Source organism: Malus sylvestris, chromosome 9 (genome assembly GCF_916048215.2).
Source record: "Malus sylvestris chromosome 9, drMalSylv7.2, whole genome shotgun sequence".
Classification (NCBI taxonomy): Eukaryota; Viridiplantae; Streptophyta; class Magnoliopsida; order Rosales; family Rosaceae; genus Malus; species Malus sylvestris.
This window is the reverse complement of record NC_062268.1, coordinates 12,193,013-12,208,201: the sequence shown is the minus strand read 5'-3', so window position 1 is coordinate 12,208,201 and position 15,189 is coordinate 12,193,013. Positions and strand designations below refer to the sequence as shown.

At 40.7% G+C, this 15,189-nt stretch overlaps 2 protein-coding genes and 1 pseudogene across 2 annotated transcripts in view; 1 reads left to right on the top strand and 2 right to left on the bottom strand.

The window, feature by feature from the left end:
• Positions 1 to 15,189, top strand: part of LOC126582745 (agamous-like MADS-box protein MADS1) — a 102,708-nt gene that overhangs the window by 60,644 nt on the left and 26,875 nt on the right. The gene's annotated exons all lie outside the window — the stretch shown is intronic.
• LOC126582739 (trifunctional UDP-glucose 4,6-dehydratase/UDP-4-keto-6-deoxy-D-glucose 3,5-epimerase/UDP-4-keto-L-rhamnose-reductase RHM1-like) overlaps positions 1 to 15,189 on the bottom strand; it is a 37,228-nt gene that overhangs the window by 11,174 nt on the left and 10,865 nt on the right. The gene's annotated exons all lie outside the window — the stretch shown is intronic.
• LOC126633801 (trifunctional UDP-glucose 4,6-dehydratase/UDP-4-keto-6-deoxy-D-glucose 3,5-epimerase/UDP-4-keto-L-rhamnose-reductase RHM3-like) lies at positions 12,918 to 13,946 on the bottom strand (annotated as a pseudogene).

Here is a 15,189-nt window from a genome sequence, read left to right as displayed (position 1 = left end):
ATTCTTCCATTTTGTAATCATAAGCTTTTTTATGGCCACGATTTTTCATCATTCTAAATCTTGTTTGCCTCTTATCAGAATCATGGATCCTGCTAGTGAGACTGTACTTCGACAACCTCGTTTTGGTCTAATGGGAGGAATTCAGCAATTGACTTCCACGATACGAAATGTTTTTCCTAGTAGTAACAGGTTGAGTTGTACATATATGGAGATTGCTCATAGCCACGGCGTTACGAAACTTAATGTAGTTGGAGCCTGTGAGTAGGTTGAGGATTTGTTAGAAAATATGGAGGACACCTTAGAGAGTATGAGATGCCTAGTGTCTGAATGGGCGAATACCGCTGGTTACTTCCTTTAGGGGATTGTGAGATATTGATGGAAGTCAGTGACGGGCTCTCGCCCCCGTAACTCTATGATAACTTAGGCTACGTTCAGGAGACTCTTCAGTGCACACTTTTTGAGCCTTGATTATCAGCTGAGGAAGAGATAGGAGTTCCTAGAGTTTTGCCATGGCAATCTAAGTATTTTCGAGTTTGATAGCATTTTTCGGCGTTTGTCGAGACACCATGTGGAAACCTATGGGAACTAGAGAGAGATGATAATTCAGTTGCAGATTGCTATGAACCAGGACTTTTGTGAGCTTTTGGCATCATAGAGGCATACTTTCTACGAGGAGATGATTGAGGTGGCTTTGAGAATCGAACAGATGAGGTGGAACACACTTAATCAGAATCAGCCTCGGAGCCATAATCAGCTTTGGAACCAGAACCAGACTTGGAACCAGAATCAGCGGGGTTGTGGATTCCAATCCTGGAGTATGAGAGAGGCTTCTACTTCTTCTAATTCCTTCAGCCCAAGACATTCTTAGTCGTTTAAGTGACAGAGTCAGCGTTCAGGATCATCCAGTGAAGGCTCAGGTAGTGAGTCGGCGAAGCGATCTTTCAGCCACTTTAATTCGAGTGCGGCAAATCCAGCCAAGTGTTATAAGTGTGGCGGCTTAGACACATAGCTCGAAATTGTGGTACTCCACCTTCATCTGATGATTTTGCTTTTGGTTCGGGTTACGGTTAGAAAAATACCCCGAGTACATCGAATTACGGTGGGGGTAATTATTCGACTACTCTGAGTTATGGTAGGAGTAGCAACCCGAGTACTCAGTCTTCTACTCAAAGGCAAGTGTAGTTTTCTGGAAAAGCTTCAGGCAATCGCACTCAGGGGAACCAAGTAGGTCGTAACAGCCAGGGTTCTAAGACTTGAGGCGGTCGTAATAGTGGTTTGAGACGTCAGGCTCATGCGCGTATCAACGCCATGACTCAGCAGGAGGCGAATCATGATCCTAGAGTCATTACTGATATGTTACTTGTTTGTGGTAAATGGGCTCGTGTACTGATTGATTCAAATGCTGCTTATTTCTTTATATCTTCATAATTTGTATGGGTTGTAAACCCGTAACCTACATCGTTTGGTTTCGATATGTTCATAAAATTGCCACCTGAAACTTTTTTTTTTGTGCACAGTGGGAGTTTAAGGATTGTCCAGTTATTGTTGAAGAGGAACTTATGGAGGCTAATTTGATTCCCTTCAACCTTGTGGAGTTTGATCTCATTCTGAGAATGGATTGGTTGTCTAGGCACAATGCCTATGTCAGATATAGAGAGAAATTTGTGACCTTTGATCGGCCTAGACGACTAGTGATCACGTTTCAGGGTGAGCGATGGATCCTTTAGAATTGTATTATTTCCACCTTCCAAATGACGAAGTTACTATAGAAGGGTTGTGTGGGATTCTTAGTCTACGTGGTCACGCGGGATGAACCTTCTCTGTGTGCTGGAGATGTGTCAGTGGTGAATGAATTCATTGATGTATTTCCTGAGGATTTGCCAGGGTTACCACCTGCGAGGGAAATTGAATTCACTATTGATTTACTTCCAGGTACTAACCCTATTTCCTTGGCACCATACCGAATAGCACCAGCAAAGTTGAGAGAATTGGAGATTCAACTTTAGAAGCTCGTGGATAAAAGATATATCCAGCCCAACATGTCTCCCTAGGGCACTCCTGTACTATTTGTCAGAAAGAACGATGGGTCGATGAGACTTTGCATCGACTATAGGCAACTAAATCAGGTGATGGTGAAGAACCATTATCCCCTGCCTCATATTGATGACCTGTTTGACCAACTGAGGGGTGCTCAGGTGTTTTCTAAGATCGATCTTCGTTCGGGTTACCACCAGCTCCTGATCTGGAACGAAGATGTATCGAAGATTGCTTTCCGCTCTAGGTATGGACATTATGAGTTCTATGTCATGCCTTTTGGACTGACGAATGCACCTGCAACTTTCATGGATTGATGAACAGAGTTTTCAGACAGTATCTTGATCGGTTTATGATTATGTTCATTGATGACATTCTTATATACTCCAAGAGTAATGCTGAGCATAGGAAACATTTGAAGTTGGTGTTGGAGAGGTTGAGAAAACATCAGCTGTATGCGAAGTTCAGTAAGTGTTAGTTTTGGTTAGACCATATCAGTTTCCTTGGGCATGTAGTCTCCACTGAGGGAATTAGTGTGGACTCTCAGAAGATTTCTGCAGTGTCTATGTGGAAGCAGCAGAGGAACATTACTGAAGTGAGAAGTTTTCTGGGAATGGCTGGCTATTATCGACGTTTTGTGCAGGATTTCTCAGTAATCACCTTGCCTCTTACTAAGTTGACCTGGAAAGGGGTCAAATTTGAGTGGGAAGAGAGTTGTGAATGAAGCTTTTAGGAGCTTATACAGTGTTTTACTCATTGCCTAGTCCTTACTTTTCCAGACGATGACGGTGAGTTTGAAATTTATAGTGATACATCCTTATCATGTTTGAGTTGTGTTCTGATACAGCATGGGAAAGTCATCGCCTATGCTTCCAGGCAGCTCAAAACTCACGAGAAAAACTACCCCACTCATGATAGCAGTGGTTTTTACTCTAAAAATATGGCGACATTACTTGTGCGGCGAGAAGTGTCGTATCTTATTAGTGACTATGATTGCACTATTAAGTATCATCCTGGTCACTCCAACGTTGTAACAGACACACTTAGTTGGAAATCTTATGGACAACTTGCCTCATTTTGAGTTATCCATGTTCTACTACTGTTTTCTCTTCGAGAAACCAGCGTTGCAGTGATGCTAGATTCATAGGGAGCGTTGTTAGCACACTTCCAGATTAGGCCTGTGTTGGTAGATTTGGTTTGGGAAGCTCAGGAGCTCGACCAACAGTGTGCAGACCTAAAGGAATAAGTGCGGAACAGTTCTAGGCAAGATTTGAAAATTTGGAGAGATTGAGCCTTGGTGATGGGAAATAGGTTGTTTGTGCCTAAAGACAATGAAGTGGTGAAAAAGGAAATTCTTGATGAAGCCCACATTTCAGAATATGCCATGCATCCGAGGAGTACCAAATTGTATCACACTATCCGTCTATTTTACTACTGGTATGAGATGAAACGGGATGTAACTAAGTATGTAAAGAGATGTAATATTTCCCAACAGGTGAAGGCAGACAAATAGAAACATGAAGGGCTAATGTAGAATCTCCCTATATCGATGTGAAAGGGAAGACATCACCATGGATTTCGTGTATAGTTTGCCGAGCACGCGGTTGAGGTTTGATGGCATTTGGGTGATTGTGGATCGACTCAACAAAACTGCCCATTTCTTACCTGTTCGACAGATCTAGATACTAGAGAAGTTGGCACGGTTGTTCATTGACAACGTTGTTAAACTTTATAGTGTACCAATCACCATTATTTTGGACAGAGATCCAAGATTCACTTCCATATTTTGGAGAGCGTTCAATGATACCATGAATACTCAGTTGTTGTTTAGCACTGTCTATTATTGACCGACAAGATAAAATATTGAGAAACAAAGTCATTCCGTTAATAAAGGTGTTGTGGAGAAACCATGCAGTTGAGGAAGTGACTTGGGAAATGAAAGAACTAATGAGGAGTCAATATTTGTATTTGTTTATGTGAGATTGTAATTTCAGGGACGAAATTCTTTTAAAGGGGTAGATTGTGAAACCCTTCCCAAATTATATATGTTCACATATTAATGGAGTATAAAATTTCCATTTTTTGCCCTTATCCCCAACCTAATCCGGATCCCCTTTTTGGATTCTCTTAACTTTCCCATCCTCTCTGCTTGCCATGTGGTAGCCCCATATCGTCCCCTTTATTCTCTCTTCTCCCCCTCTCCCCCCTCGAACACTCACACTCTCTCTCAGCTCACACATACACACACACTCTCTCTCGGACCCCTATCTCTTTCCCCTTTCCGATGACACACATACACACACCCAAGGAACAATCACCACCACCACCACCACCATCGTGTTAGACCTTCTTCCTCTCTTTCCTTCTTCCTCTGTGGAGCACTGAGACACCCAGAAGCCATCTAAACCTCTCAGGCAAACTCGTGGCTTTTGAGCTAAAATTTCGGCCAACTCTGGCCACCTCACGGCGGGGGACAGGCACGAAATCTCTCTTTCTCACCTCTATCTTCAACTTGGTAGCTAGATCATACCTTAGGGTTTAGAATCGACATTGAACAGAGCTCGGGAAGCTGTGGCATTCCCTTCCGTTGAAACCAGGTCGAAATAACCCAAACCTAGAAAACCAGGTCCTTTGGCCCAAACCTTTGGGCCGGGCTACCAAGCCCCAAACCATTAGAGCCTAGCCCATTCCCCTCGGCCCAAAACCCAAATAGAACCGAGTCCTTAAACCCAGAGACTTGGGCCGGGCTTTTAAGCCCAAATCCTTTTGAACCTAGGCCCTTAGGCCGTGCCAACTAGGTCATTTGGCCCATTGAACCCAAGGCTAAACCTAATAGGCCCAAGCCCAGGAACCAAGCCTCAGCCTAGACCCAGATCTGGCGTAACCCAGTCAGAGCCCAGGAACCCAGGAACCCAGGAACGCAGGCTGTGTGTGGGCCTATGCGTGGGCGTGAGTGAAGGGCTGTTGGTGTGATGGAGCGTGGCCGTCGGAGCTACCACTTTACGGCGGCGCGTGGGGGTACTCGAGGTCCCCCTTATATTTTTTGACGTCCTGAATCCATTTATACGTCTGTTTCCTGAAATTCAATCGTTATGATAGAGTTTTATTAATTGGACCCTTTATGTGCTTAGGTGCGACTATTAGCAGTGATTTTGTCCTTCCTATTTCGCAAAGCTCATCGAAGACGGAGTATATATAAGTTGACCCCTTTTAAAATGCATGTTTTAATAGTCGAAATGCATACATGAAAATCATGATTTTGTGGTTACGTTTTATGAGTAAATTAGATTTACACCTTATGATTATCATACTTTACTGAGAATATTTTGGAATACCATACTTTATCGAATTTATGTTCTTGGTAGTATATATGATGGATGACGATATACTATTTATGAACATATTTTTACACTCTTTGTAGTATATATGATGGATGACTATATACTATGAAGATGTTTTGAGATATATGTACTTATGTTGGAAATATTAGATTCAATGTTTTTATGCGTATCTAGTGGTCACTGTCCTGCCTACGGGTGTATGTTCTGGCTACATACGTATGTCTTAGCTATGGGTGTATGTTCTACCTACAAATGTATGTTCTGCCTACAGGCGTATGTCCTGTCTATGGGCACCTGATGGTCCTGCCTACAGGCGTATGTTCTACCTACAGGCGCGTGATGGAGAGCCTTCGGACAATTTGATACCACTAGCTAGCACATTATATATGATATATGTTTTATGAAAGGTTTTATGGTATGATAGGGTTTTCGAAAAACCTATCACATATTATGCTATTAGTTTTCATAAACTTTAGGGGTTAGTATGTTGTTGAATAACTGTTTCCATATTACATATATATTAACTTGGTCCACTTATGTTTGTTTTGCACCCCCTCAGGATATAGGAACGAGGCATACGATCCGAGTTATGAGGCATTCCCCTACCAGTGATATTGTGTCATCCTTTCTGCTTGACATCACTTGTAATAGCACATTTCGCCTGTATTCTTAATTAGATGTATGCTTTGAGCATGCCATGCATTATGGCTATTATATTATTTTGTTAAGTTTGTATTTGAATATTACATTGCGTAGTTATGCGTGAAATTTATATGCATAACTTTCACATGTTCTCGGCATATGCATTCATTAAATGGCTTGCATCACCCTTGGGTGTTAGCCAGCATATGGCCATCTCTCTGCCCCCTAACATCGGGATCGGGATGTGTCATGTTGTGTGTTTGCGGATGTGGGTTTGCTTACATGTGAGTTGGGTGCTCATACACGATACCATGTGTTGAGAATGAGTCCCACATTGATAGAAGGACATACCTTGTATGAACTTATAAGAGGTTGGGCTATTCCCCATATTGCCAATTGGTTTTATAGTTAAACCTCAATTTCTTTATGGTATCAAAGCAGGTTGTCCCACTTATGAAGCCAAATGGCCACAAGTGCTCCATGTCACCCCGTTGTGTTGTCCATGTGTAAGGCTCTAAAATTCGCCACAAGTGAGAAGATGTGTTGAGAATGAGTCCCACATTAATGGGAGGAAGGACCTTGCATGGACTTATAAGAGGTTGGACTACTCCTCATATTGCCAATTGGGTTTATAGTGGAACTCCAACTTTCTTCACCATGCATGTCATAAGTTGGGTACGTATCTTCGTTATAACTTGAGTATGCATATATATGGGTGGTAAGCTAACTTATAACTTGAGTACTCATGCATGTTGTTACTTGGGTACACATGTGATCATACTTACACTCTCACCATTAATTTGCCTCAAATTTTTTCCTTCCTACATTGTTTTTTGTCCCCGTGGTGATCAAACCACACTCCCACTATCATTTTCCTCTGCCGGTAGATCATGTGTTGTTGAAATTCTTGTATTAATTGTAAATATTCATTGATTGATGTTGTGATTATTTTCCTAGTATAAGACGTTGATTGTAGGACTTGATTATGGGATCTTGTCTGCTATTCTAACTTGTCAAACTTGCCTTGTAAAGGCTGTTGCTAGTTTGTATATTAGGGTTGTACTATCTTCATATTCAATTATCAATATTGGAGTATAATATCTTTCCACATACATTCATACGTTCTACCATTTTTCTTGGCATTAGAGCACCTTCCTAGTGCCTGAAACGCTTCCGCTCAATCTCGTCGTTCAACATGAGTGACGAAGAAACTCCTAAACAAAATCCAAACAAGTCACAACCCACAACAACAATGGACATCACTGATCCATTCTACATTCATCACTCGGATCATCCAGGTCTACACCTTGTCTCCAAACCACTAGATGGTGACAATTATTCCACATGGAGCCGTGCAATGACAATTAGTCTAAGTGCCAAGAACAAGCTCGATTTCATGGATGGTTCAATCGAAGCTCCACCAGAAACTGATGCCAAATATTCCATTTGGAAATGATGCAACGACGTGGTCCTTTCATGGATCATCAGCTTCGTCGACAACGATTTGATAAGCAACGTCTTATATATGAATTCTCCCGCTGAGATATGGGAGGATTTGAATGAACGTTTCCTCACATATTTCAATTCAAAAGAAAGATCATCGAACACTGACAGCGCCAACAGTCCATATCGGTATATTATACCAAACTCAAAGGATTTTGGGATGAACTAGCGTCCTACAACATAATTCCAGCATGCACATGTGGGACGATGAAAGCGGTCAATGAAAAGGAACAGCAAGAACATGTTATTCAGTTTTTCATGGGGTTGAATGATTCTTATTTGGCTGTTTGAGGATAGATCATCTTGATGCAGCCATTACCAAGCATTCTTAAGGCATACTCTCTGCTTTTACAAAACTCTCTGCTTTTACATGAAGAGAAACAAAGAGAAGTGGTTGAAGGTAGTGAGAGCAGCACTGCACATGCCATGAACGTATCTAAGACGCTGGGAACAAGCCTCGCAAGACGAACAACGGTGGAGGTAAAGATTTTCATTGCACTTATTGCGATGGCAATACTCATACAGTTGATTATTACTTCTACCTTAATGGTTTTCCTCCTGGACATAAATTCCATAGGAAGGACGTAAAGCCTTCAAACAAAAATAGGAATGCAACGGCCAATAATATCCACAAAGAAGAAGCAAAGTCGACCACCACTAAAGTCCCTGATGATTTGAAATTTACAGCGGACGAAATCAACCAAATCAAAGCCATTCTCTGAGGTGATGGTAGAAATCAGGTTTTTGCAAATGCAGCAGGTATTCATAATGCCCGATGTTATTTTTTTTCCACAAATAATCCAAATTCTTGGATTATTGATAGTGGTGCTACAGACCACATTTCTTCCTATTCCAACTTAAATGAAAAAAGGAACCCACCTTATTCCTCCGTCAATATGCCAAATGGGTCACAAGCAACAATTTCTTGTCTTGGGTCAATCAAGATCACTCCCAATTTAGAACTAAAAGATGTGATTTGTGTTCCTGGTTTTCGAGTAAACTTGATGTCTGCTAGCAACGTTACTCGGGGTTTGAATTGTTTGATCATTTTCTTTCCCACCCTTTGTATCCTACAAGATTTGGCAACGAAGAAGATGATTGGATTGGGGAAGGAGCATGATGGCCTGTGTTACCTTGTACCAGTCAAATAAGACATTATATTTTGACAAAATAAGCTTGGGGTAGTTGCTGCCTCTGCATCTGCATCAGCCAACATATGGTACCAACGGCTCGGGCACATTTCCAATGGTCCAACTAGTTTTTTATCTAGTTCCATTCCTTCAATTTCCTTTAATTTTGATTCTCATTATGATGTTTGTCTAATAGCCAAGCAAACAAGGTTACCATTTTCCTTAAGTTCCACTTCTAGTTCAAAACCATTTGAGTTGATACATTGTGACATTTGGGGTCCGCACCATTTGCCCTCTTCCTCAGGTGCAAGATATTTCTTAACAATTGTTGACGATTACTCCCGATTCACTTGGCTATTTCTCATGAATTTAAAATCTGAAACACAAGAGAAAATCAAACTGTTTTTTGCATATGTCAACACCCAATTTTAATGTCAAGTTTAGCAAATTAGCACCGATAATGGTGCATAATTTCTATCCATGCTCCCTTTCTTTGACAAATCAGGGACACTTTTTCAACGTACTTGCGCACACACACCATAACAAAATGGGTTGGTGGAGCGTAAACATCATCACCTACTTAATGTTGGTCGAGCACTTCGTTTCCAGGCAAATCTTCCCTTAAAATTTTGGGGAGAAAGCATTCTCACTGCCACTTACCTTATAAATTGCACACCCACCATAGTTTTATCCAAAAAAACAACTCCTTATGAAATGCTCTACAAATGCACACCAACATATATGCACTTACGGGGTCTTTGGCTGACTTTGCTATGTGACACAAACATCACCCAAACACAAATTTGATGATCGAGCTCGTAGATGTCTCTTTATTGGATATCATTCTGGTCAAAATGGGTATCGTCTTTATGACCTTCAACATCACCAATTTTTTACTAGTCGCGATGTGGTATTTCATGAACACATTTTCCTTTTCTCATACCTTACTCAAGACACCTAATCTGATGAACTTGTGCTTGTCTTGCCACTAACCACATCCGAAACCACCTCATTAGGCCCAGACCCACCTATATTTCATTCAAATCCACCACAAACAACTTTACCTAGCCCCACCGAGTCTCCTACTTCACCCTCTACCTTTCAACAACCACCAAACACCTTACTTGACCATTCTCCACTCACGGTCTCCCATGATCAACCATAAAACACTCTACTTGAAATATCTTCATTGTCGTCGACTGTGTCTTAAACGAATTCTATTGATCTCCCTAGCCCCGCAGACAATGTCACACCACCATCTGCCATTGGTCGCGGTTTACGCCCCAAGCAACCTTCTGTCTTATTGAAGGATTATGACTACTCACAGGTCACCACGTCAACTTCCAAATCCACTTCTTCTTTGCGGTCTGGTACTAGATATCCACTATCCAATTACCTCTGACCTTCTCATTTATCATAATCTCACCAAATTTTTATGAACAACATAACCCGTTGTGTGGAACCTACTTTCTTTGCACAGGCCAATCTTGATTCTCATTGGCAGGAAGCAATGAAGTCTGAACTTGCTGCACACGAACAAAACAACACATTGACACTCACTCATCTGCCATCTGGAAAACGTGCCATTGGTAGTAAATGGGTTTATAAGATCAAGCATCGCTTTGATGGTTCCATCGAGCGCTATAAAGCGCAATTGGTTGCCAAAGGTTACACGCAGATTGAGGGTTTGGACTATTCTGAAATGTTTGCACCTATGGCTAAACTTACTACCGTTCGGTGCTTATTAGTCGTGGCTACTCAATGCAAATGGCCTATCCACCAACTTGATGTATAAAATGCATTCCTTCATGGTGATTTGGAGGACGAGGTTTACATGTCACCACCTCCTGGTCTTAGTCGACATGGGGAGAATTAGGTTTATCGACTCCATAAATAACTTTATGGCTTGAATCAGGCTTCTTGCTAATGGTTCTCTAAGTTTTCTCAAGCCATTCAACTTGTGGGTTTCAAACAGTCGAGAGCAAATTACTCATTGTTTAACTGAGCATTCTAAGTTTTCTCATAATTGGGCATTCTATTACAGTTGTGCTTATATATGTTGATGACATGATCATTACAAAGAATGGTCATGAGGCTATACAACGATTGAAACGTTTTCTTCATCGTTAGTTCCGCATTAAGGACCTTGGAACTCTCAAATATTTCCTTGGAATCGAGGTGGCTCACTCACAATGAGGTATTTCTATCTCACAAAGGAAATATATTTTAGACATTCTGGATGATGTTGGATTGTTAGGGGCACGTCCATTTGATTTTCCCATGGAGCAAGATTTGAAATTAAGGCCAACGGATCGTGAATTGTTGAAGGATCCAACAAGATATAGAAGGATTGTGAGACGACTTATTTATCTCACCATAACAAGGCCAGATATCACATTTCTGTTCAAACTCTTAGTTAGTTCATGAACCAACCTCGCAAGCCTCATCTTGCAGCTGCTATATGAGTCTTGAAATACCTTAAAGGGACTCCAGGACAAGGGTTGTTTTTTTCATCTGAAGATGCATTGCAATTGAGGGGTTACTGTAATGCTTCATGGGCATCATGTCTGACAACTAGAAGATCTGTGACAGGTTATTGTGTTTTTTTTTGGGAAAATCACTCATCTCCTGGAAGATTAAAAAGCAACATACGGTTTCACGTTCGTCTGCAGAGGTGGAGTATAGATCAATGGCTGCAATCACTTGTGAACTTACATGGCTTTGTTATGTGTTACAAGACTTAAAAGTGCCTCATGCAGCTCCAGCTCATGTTTACTGCGACAATAAGGTTGCTTTACATATTGCAGCCAATCCGGTATTTCACGAACGAACCAAACACATTGAATTGGATTGTCATTTGGTTCGAGAAAAGCTACAATCAGGAATGATTGCAACAAGGTTTACACCTTCAAGGCACCAATTGGCCAACATATTTACAAAAGCATTGGGGAATGCAACGTTTCATGCTCTTCTCAGCAAGTGGGGTATTCACAACATACATGCTCCAATTTGAGGGAGAGTGTTGAAATTCTTGTATTAATTGTAAACATGATTGATGTTGTGATTATTTTCCTAGTATAGGACGTTGATTGTAGGACTTGATTATGGGATCTTGTCTGCTATTCTAATTTGTCAAACTTGCCTTGTAAAGGCTGTTGCTAGTTTGTATATTAGGGTTGTACTATCTTCATATTCAATTATGCAATATTGGAGTATAATCTCTTTGCACATACATACAGACGTTCTGCCATTTTTCTTGTGTGACAGTTTTTCGGCCCCTGCTGCTCCCTTTGCTACTATCCCAACAGCCATGGTTCCGAATTATTGAGTTGAGCTTGATTTTTGGGAACCTTTCTGAACTTCCCAAAGCTCCGCCGTGCTCCGCACTTTCTTTAACTTGTTTAGCTCTGTGATGAGTTCTCTTGGACAGACGTAGTCCACTTCCACAACCAACTTATTTGTATCTGTATCTTTCACAAAATCAAGCACGCCGTCAAATTCATACAGCACGGATTCTACTTTCGACCAACAGTTATTGCATGGACAGATTAAAGTCAACTGGAGAGCAATGCCATGACACTCCATGTTTGTGTGTGTGAGAGAGAAGAGAGATGGCAAGTTTTGATTGTTCGAGCTAAAAGTTTTGATCGTAATCGATGATTTAAATCTCAACAACTCTTTATATTGTGAACATGATGGCTCTAGTTGATAGAGGAATCCTACTTGAAAAACGAAAATATAATTAACACTCAAAAGAAGGAAAAAAAACCCTAATTTATATGGAAAAGCTCCAATTTGCCACGGAAACGAAACGAAACTAGAATGTCTCCTTGTGTTTAACGTTGGTGGATAGGGCATCCAGCAGCTCGATTTTGTTCTGATTACCCATTTGAAAGAGTTAGTTTTCCTTTTTTCTCTTGGTGCCTGCAGTTTGTGTATTCTTTTCAATTCTTAGCCTTTCTGTTTTCCTAATCCGTTCGGGTTTTCTGTGCCTAATTGTGTATTCTTTTCGATTTTTAGTCTTTCTGTTTTCCTAATTCATTCAGGTTTTCAGTGCGTATTCAAAACAACAGCTGGAGAAAACTTTCGTTGTACATGGAAAGCTCATCAATCTCAAGGGCTCATTTCCTGAATCTGGCAGCTTCACCCTGCCTTGCTTTCCAAGTAACTGTCATTTTATTCTCTTTGATATGCAACGTGACTGGCATTCCAAGAAGAACAGAAGAGAGAGAAGTTGTAATAACAGTGATATCATAAAAATGAAAAATTAGATGCATGTAACTTCGCAGTTTCTCGGACGAGCAATTAGTGTTCCAGAAACATCTCCCCACCAGTTGGGATTCTTCACGTACCAGTCCAACGTCTTCCTCAACCCATCCTCCCACGAAGTCTGTTGGGACCATCCCAATTCTTTCAGCTTCTCGTAATCTATGAAATATCTCTGATCATGAAAAGGCCTATCCTGCACAAACTTTACGAGCATCTGGGTTCAAATAGAAGTGTTGGCAAATTTCCCTAGCCACTCAATCAACCTCCTCTCTTTCTTCGGGCCTATGTTGTAGACACAGCATACCTCACCCCTATGGCGAATGACTTCAATGCATCAGCTACATCCTCACAACAGAGATAACTTCTGACATTTGATCTATTGACATAAATCGAAAGATGCTTCCCTTGCATAGCCAAGAGAATGAATTTCGGAATCATCTTTACAGGAAATTGATTGGGGCCGTAAACATTATTTCCTCTGGTCGTTGTCCCAGAATTCCATATGTTCGTCCGTATGCCATAATAAGCATCTCCGCTCCAGCTTTAATTGCAGAGTGGTTTGTCGGAAGAAGCTGAGAAGCCTAATGATTTCCCACCACAACATCCTCATCTGTCTCCCCATACTCTTCGTCTGTGGTTACATGAATGAACCTTTTGATTTGACAAGTGACTTGCATGCTTCTAGAAGAACATGTGTACCGTAGACGTTGTTTTTGGTGAACTCAAAGGTGTTACCAAGATAGTTGTGGACATGGGTCTGGGCTGCAAAGTGCATTATTGTATCAATGGACTAATCGAGAAGGATAAAGTTGAAAAAGTCAGCACCGCAGATGTCTCCCTTGATAAACTTAAAGTTGGGTGATGAATGTGAAGGGTGAAGGTTTTTCAAATTTGAACTGTAACCAAGCTTTTCAAGGACAATAATCTTGTGCTCAGGATAGTATCGCATAAGCCGGTTGGCAACATGGGAAGCAATGAAGCCGGCAGCTCCTGTAATGAGGATGTTCCTCGGTCTGTCATTAGCCATATCGAGCCAAAAGAGTTCTACACAGTACATAAAATTTGACTAAAAAATTCCCAAAACTTCAACTAAAATAGAGTATAACAAATGCAGGAAAAACAAGGTAATGTATTGGTCGCTGACATGATTAAAAGAAACACAATCATCAAAATACATAAGAAAAATGGAAATTCCCGGGCATTATAAACTCGTTATTGCTGAGGAGTTCGTGTGCTATAATTATAATTAAGAATTTATGAGACCTTCATCTTGCTTAGACAGCATTTCAAGCACGATAACAATGAAAAGAAAATACATTTCAGGCGCAAAGACACATTCCACCAAATAAAACGGGAGTACATTTATGATTTCAAGAGAAGACAAACATACTACAAATGTAAAATTGTTTTGCAAAGACAGTATTTGATCGAAACGAAAAACCCCCACCGATCTTCCTGACTTCATTCTCAAAGAGAAAACATGCGTTTCACTTTCCAAATGAATTTTCATAACAGGCAACTAGAGCCCACATTGTGAATCCGATCCATGAAAAATGCAGCAAAAAAAAAGACCCGGATCGTACCTCCAGAATAAATACAATATTTTCCAAAAAACCAAAGGGTACTTTGATCCAGGTCCAAAAATTAAGCTGTTGTTGAATTTAGTCCAGTTTCCATATTTTGCAACTTTAATTATATATTTTAATTTATGCATATTTACTCAAAATTTGAATTCGATTAGATTTACAAAATTACTAAATAAATTCTTCGTGGTCAATAAATTACCAAATAACTAGAATAAAGTCGAGATCAATTTTGTATGATAAAGTTATAAAAGGCATTAGGCTAGTCAGACGATGGGCAGGGATCTAGGCGGTATTGCTCAGAAGACGGCGACAAACATGGATTCATAAGAGAGAGATCCCAAAAAACCAAAGGGGACAAAACTTCAACGAGATTCAACTGGAATCTCAATGGGATTCGTCGGGGAAGACGAGGGTGTCATCTGGGACGACTGCAAGTATATAACAATGGAGGATGGAGGAATACAGAGAAGAGCTAGAAAGAGAGAGAAGAGTATTTTTTTTATATATTTCTTTTTGAATATTCGTTCTGCCCTTTCCTTTCACAAGTGGCTACATATATGGTACCCCAAAACTCTCAAAGCCAGCTGGCATGACTAATTACAAAGCAACTTCTTATTTAATTGCTAAACTATGATTAAGATAATCACAATTATAACATTACATCGTCGTGGGTGGTCGACGATC